We start from the raw sequence: 7,040 nt of genomic DNA on the forward strand, positions 1-7,040 counted from the left end.
CAACTCAGTTCAGCATGGAAATATCATTGCAACAGCTTTTATTTAGCCAGAAATCAAGAGTGTAAGTTTTTATGCGCTTAAAAGCCAAATGAGCTGATTTCTGCCAATTGCAGAAAAATACTGAAAGGAAAGTGGGTTTGCCTTCATATTTGACCCAGACCAACTCAGTTCAGCATGGAAATATCATTGCAACAGCTTTTATTTAGCCAGAAATCAAGAGTGTAAGTTTTTGTGCACTCAAAAGCATTTTCAGGTCGAATGAGCAAATATGTTTGTTTCTCCCAATTGCAGCAAAATACTGAAAGGAAAGTGGGTTTGCCTTCATGTTTGACCCAGAACAACTCAGTTCAGCATGGAAATATCATTGCAACAGCTTTTATTTAGCCAGAAATCAAGAGTGTAAGTTTTTATGCGCTTAAAAGCATTTTCTGTCCAAATGAGCTTGTTTTTGCCAATTGCAGCAAAATACTGAAAGGAAAGTGGGTTTACCTTCATATTTGACCCAGAACAACTCAGTTCAGCATGGAAATATCATTGCAACAGCTTTTATTTAGCCAGAAATCAAAAGTGTAAGTTTTTATGCGCTTAAAAGCATTTTCAGGCCAAATGAGGAAATATGCTTGTTTCTGCCAATTGCAGCAAAATACTGAAAGGAAAGTGGGTTTGCCTTCATATTTGACCCAGAACAACTCAGTTCAGCATGGAAATATCATTGCAACAGCTTTTATTTAGCCAGAAATCAAGAGTGTAAGTTTTTATGCGCTTAAAAGCATTTTCAGGCCGAATGACCAAATATGCTTGTTACTGCCAATTACAGCAAAATACTGAAAGGAAAGTGGGTTTGCCTTCATATTTGACCCAGAACAACTCAGTTCAGCATGGAAATATCATTGCAACAGCTTTTATTTAGCCAGAAATCAAGAGTGTAAGTTTTTATTCGCTTAAAAGCCAAATGAGCTGATTTCCGCCAATTGCAGCAAAATACTGAAAGGAAAGTGGGTTTGCCTTCATATTTGAGCCAGAACAACTCAGTTCAGCATGGAAATATCATTGCAACAGCTTTTATTTAGCCAGAAATCAAGAGTGTAAGTTTTTATGCGCTTAAAAGCATTTTCAGGCCGAATGAGCTTGTTTCTGCCAATTGCAGCAAAATACTGAAAGGAAAGTGGGTTTGCCTTCATATTTGAACCAGAACAACTCAGTTCAGCATGGAAATATCATTGCAACAGCTTTTATTTAGCCAGAAATCAAGAGTGTAAGTTTTTATGCGCTTAAAAGCATTTTCAGGCCGAATGTGCTTGTTTCTGCCAATTGCAGCAAAATACTGAAAGGAAAGTGGGTTTGCCTTCATATTTGACCCAGAACAACTCAGTTCAGCATGGAAATATCATTGCAACAGCTTTTATTTAGCCAGAAATCAAGAGTGTAAGTTTTTATGCGCTTAAAAGCATTTTCAGGCCGAATGACCAAATATGCTTGTTTCTGCCAATTGCAGCAAAATACTGAAAGGAAAGTGGGTTTGCCTTCATATTTGACCCAGAACAACTCAGTTCAGCATGGAAATATCATTGCAACAGCTTTTATTTAGCCAGAAATCAAGAGTGTAAGTTTTTATGCGCTTAAAAGCATTTTCAGGCCGAATGAGCTTGTTTCTGCCAATTGCAGCAAAATACTGAAAGGAAAGTGGGTTTGCCTTCATATTTGAACCAGAACAACTCAGTTCAGCATGGAAATATCATTGCAACAGCTTTTATTTAGCCAGAAATCAAGAGTGTAAGTTTTTATGCGCTTAAAAGCATTTTCAGGCCGAATGTGCTTGTTTCTGCCAATTGCAGCAAAATACTGAAAGGAAAGTGGGTTTGCCTTCATATTTGACCCAGAACAACTCAGTTCAGCATGGAAATATCATTGCAACAGCTTTTATTTAGCCAGAAATCAAGAGTGTAAGTTTTTATGCGCTTAAAAGCATTTTCAGGCCGAATGACCAAATATGCTTGTTTCTGCCAATTGCAGCAAAATACTGAAAGGAAAGTGGGTTTGCCTTCATATTTGACCCAGAACAACTCAGTTCAGCATGGAAATATCATTGCAACAGCTTTTATTTAGCCAGAAATCAAGAGTGTAAGTTTAAATGTGCTTAAAAGCATTTTCAGGCCGAATGAGCTTGTTTCTGCCAATTGCAGCAAAATACTGAAAGGAAAGTGGGTTTGCCTTCATATTTGACCCAGAACAACTCAGTCTGGAAATATCATTATAACAGCTTTTATTTATCCAGAAATCAAGAGTGTAAGTTTTTATGCGCTTAAAAGCATTTTCAGGCCGAATGAGCTTGTTTCTGCCAATTGCAGCAAAATACTGAAAGGAAAGTGGGTTTGCCTTCATTTTTGAACCAAAACAACTCAGTTCAGCATGGAAATATCATTGCAACAGCTTTTATTTAGCCAGAAATCAAGAGTGTAAGTTTTTATGCGCTTAAAACCAAATGAGCTGATTTCTGCCAATTGCAGCAAAATACTGACGGAAAGTGGGTTTGCCTTCATATTTGACCCAGAACAACTCAGTTCAGCATGGAAATATCATTGCAACAGCTTTTATTTAGCCAGAAATCAAGAGTGTAAGTTTTTACTCGCTTAAAAGCCAAATGAGCTGATTTCTGCCAATTGCAGCAAAATACTGAAAGGAAAGTGGGTTTACCTTCATATTTGACCCAGAACAACTCAGTTCAGCATGGAAATATCATTAAAACAGCTTTTATGTAGCCAGAAATCAAGAGTGTAAGTTTTTATCCGCTTAAAAGCATTTTCAGGCCGAATGAGCAAATATGCTTGTTTCTGCCAATTGCAGCAAAATACTGAAAGGAAAGTGGGTTTGCCTTCATTTTTGAACCAAAACAACTCAGTTCAGCATGGAAATATCATTGCAACAGCTTTTATTTAGCCAGAAATCAAGAGTGTAAGTTTTTATTCGCTTAAAAGCCAAATGAGCTGATTTCCGCCAATTGCAGCAAAATACTGAAAGGAAAGTGGGTTTGCCTTCATATTTGACCCAGAACAACTCAGTTCAGCATGGAAATATCATTGCAACAGCTTTTATTTAGCCAGAAATCAAGAGTGTAAGTTTTTGTGCGCTCAAAAGCATTTTCAGGCCGAATGAGCAAATATGTTTGTTTCTCCCAATTGCAGCAAAATACTGAAAGGAAAGTGGGTTTGCCTTCATGTTTGACCCAGAACAACTCAGTTCAGCATGGAAATATCATTGCAACAGCTTTTATTTAGCCAGAAATCAAGAGTGTAAGTTTTTATGCGCTTAAAAGCATTTTCAGGCCGAATGACCAAATATGCTTGTTTCTGCCAATTGCAGCAAAATACTGAAAGGAAAGTGGGTTTGCCTTCATATTTGACCCAGAACAACTCAGTTCAGCATGGAAATATCATTGCAACAGCTTTTATTTAGCCAGAAATCAAGAGTGTAAGTTTAAATGTCCTTAAAAGCATTTTCAGGCCGAATGAGCTTGTTTCTGCCAATTGCAGCAAAATACTGAAAGGAAAGTGGGTTTGCCTTCATATTTGACCCAGAACAACTCAGTCTGGAAATATCATTATAACAGCTTTTATTTATCCAGAAATCAAGAGTGTAAGTTTTTATGCGCTTAAAAGCATTTTCAGGCCGAATGAGCTTGTTTCTGCCAATTGCAGCAAAATACTGAAAGGAAAGTGGGTTTGCCTTCATTTTTGAACCAAAACAACTCAGTTCAGCATGGAAATATCATTGCAACAGCTTTTATTTAGCCAGAAATCAAGAGTGTAAGTTTTTATTCGCTTAAAAGCCAAATGAGCTGATTTCCGCCAATTGCAGCAAAATACTGAAAGGAAAGTGGGTTTGCCTTCATATTTGAGCCAGAACAACTCAGTTCAGCATGGAAATATCATTGCAACAGCTTTTATTTAGCCAGAAATTAAGAGTGTAAGTTTTTATGCGCTTAAAAGCATTTTCAGGCCGAATGAGCTTGTTTCTGCCAATTGCAGCAAAATACTGAAAGGAAAGTGGGTTTGCCTTCATATTTGACCCAGAACAACTCAGTTCAGCACGGAAATATCATTGCAACAGCTTTTATTTAGCCAGAAATCAAGAGTGTAAGTTTTTATGCGCTTAAAAGCCAAATGAGCTGATTTCTGCCAATTGCAGAAAAATACTGAAAGGAAAGTGGGTTTGCCTTGATGTTTGACCCAGAACAACTCAGTTCAGCATGGAAATATCATTGCAACAGCTTTTATTTAGCCAGAAATCAAGAGTGTAAGTTTTTACTCGCTTAAAAGCCAAATGAGCTGATTTCTGCCAATTGCAGCAAAATACTGAAAGGAAAGTGGTTTACCTTCATATTTGACCCAGAACAACTCAGTTCAGCATGGAAATATCATTAAAACAGCTTTTATGTAGCCCGAAATCAAGAGTGTAAGTTTTTATCCGCTTAAAAGCATTTTCAGGCCGAATGAGCAAATATGCTTGTTTCTGCCAATTGCAGCAAAATACTGAAAGGAAAGTGGGTTTGCCTTCATTTTTGAACCAAAACAACTCAGTTCAGCATGGAAATATCATTGCAACAGCTTTTATTTAGCCAGAAATCAAGAGTGTAAGTTTTTATTCGCTTAAAAGCCAAATGAGCTGATTTCCGCCAATTGCAGCAAAATACTGAAAGGAAAGTGGGTTTGCCTTCATATTTGAGCCAGAACAACTCAGTTCAGCATGGAAATATCATTGCAACAGCTTTTATTTATCCAGAAATCAAGAGTGTAAGTTTTTGTGCGCTCAAAAGCATTTTCAGGCCGAATGAGCAAAAATGTTTGTTTCTCCCAATTGCAGCAAAATACTGAAAGGAAAGTGGGTTTGCCTTGATGTTTGACCCAGAACAACTCAGTTCAGCATGGAAATATCATTGCAACAGCTTTTATTTAGCCAGAAATCAAGAGTGTTAGTTTTTATGCGCTTAAAAGCATTTTCAGGCCAAATGAGCTTGTTTCTGCCAATTGCAGCAAAATACTAAAAGGAAAGTGGGTTTGCCTTCATATTTGAACCAGAACAACTCAGTTCAGCATGGAAATATCATTGCAACAGCTTTTATTTAGCCAGAAATCAAGAGTGTAAGTTTTTACTCGCTTAAAAGCCAAATGAGCTGATTTCTGCCAATTGCAGCAAAATACTGAAAGGAAAGTGGGTTTACCTTCATATTTGACCCAGAACAACTCAGTTCAGCATGGAAATATCATTAAAACAGCTTTTATGTAGCCAGAAATCAAGAGTGTAAGTTTTTATCCGCTTAAAAGCATTTTCAGGCCGAATGAGCAAATATGCTTGTTTCTCCCAATTGCAGCAAAATACTGAACGGAAAGTGGGTTTGCCTTCATATTTGACCCAGAACAACTCAGTTCAGCATGGAAATATCATTAAAACAGCTTTTATTTAGCCAGAAATCAAGAGTGTAAGTTTTTATGCGCTTAAAAGCATTTTCAGGCCAAATGAGCAAATATGCTTGTTTCTGCCAATTGCAGCAAAATACTGAAAGGAAAGTGGGTTTGCCTTCATATTTTACCCAGAACAACTCAGTTCAGCATGGAAATATCATTGCAACAGCTTTTATTTAGCCAGAAATCAAGAGTGTAAGATTTTATGCGCTTAAAAGCCAAATGAGCTGATTTCTGCCAATTGCAGAAAAATACTGAAAGGAAAGTGGGTTTGCCTTCATATTTGACCCAGAACAACTCAGTTCAGCATGGAAATATCATTGCAACAGCTTTTATTTAGCCAGAAATCAAGAGTGTAAGTTTTTGTGCGCTCAAAAGCATTTTCAGGCCGAATGAGCAAATATGTTTGTTTCTCCCAATTGCAGCAAAATACTGAAAGGAAAGTAGGTTTGCCTTCATGTTTGACCCAGAACAACTCAGTTCAGCATGGAAATATCATTGCAACAGCTTTTATTTAGCCAGAAATCAAGAGTGTAAGTTTTTATGCGCTTAAAAGCATTTTCAGGCCAAATGAGCTTGTTTCTGCCAATTGCAGCAAAATACTGAAAGGAAAGTGGGTTTACCTTCATATTTGACCCAGAACAACTCAGTTCAGCATGGAAATATCATTGCAACAGCTTTTATTTAGCCAGAAATCAAGAGTGTAAGTTTTTATGCGCTTAAAAGCATTTTCAGGCCAAATGAGGAAATATGCTTGTTTCTGCCAATTGCAGCAAAATACTGCAAGGAAAGTGGGTTTGCCTTCATATTTGAACCAAAACAACTCAGTTCAGCATGGAAATATCATTGCAACAGCTTTTATTTAGCCAGAAATCAAGAGTGTAAGTTTTTATGCGCATAAAAGCCAAATGAGCTGATTTCTGCCAATTGCAGCAAAATACTGAAAGGAAAGTGGGTTTGCCTTCATATTTGACCCAGAACAACTCAGTTCAGCATGGAAATATCATTGCAACAGCTTTTATTTAGCCAGAAATCAAGAGTGTAAGTTTTTATGCGCTTAAAAACATTTTCAGGCCGAATGACCAAATATGCTGGTTTCTGCCAATTGCAGCAAAATACTGAAAGGAAAGTGGGTTTGCCTTCATATTTGACCCAGAACAACTCAGTTCAGCATGGAAATATCATTGCAACAGCTTTTATTTAGCCAGAAATCAAGAGTGTTAGTTTTTATGCGCTTAAAAGCATTTTCAGGCCAAATGAGCTTGTTTCTGCCAATTGCAGCAAAATACTAAAAGGAAAGTGGGTTTGCCTTCATATTTGAACCAGAACAACTCAGTTCAGCATGGAAATATCATTGCAACAGCTTTTATTTAGCCAGAAATCAAGAGTGTAAGTTTTTACTCGCTTAAAAGCCAAATGAGCTGATTTCTGCCAATTGCAGCAAAATACTGAAAGGAAAGTGGGTTTACCTTCATATTTGACCCAGAACAACTCAGTTCAGCATGGAAATATCATTAAAACAGCTTTTATGTAGCCAGAAAGCAAGAGTGTAAGTTTTTATCCGCTTAAAAGCATTTTCAG

This window comes from Channa argus, unplaced genomic scaffold (assembly GCF_033026475.1).
Source record: "Channa argus isolate prfri unplaced genomic scaffold, Channa argus male v1.0 Contig054, whole genome shotgun sequence".
NCBI lineage: Eukaryota > Metazoa > Chordata > Actinopteri > Anabantiformes > Channidae > Channa > Channa argus.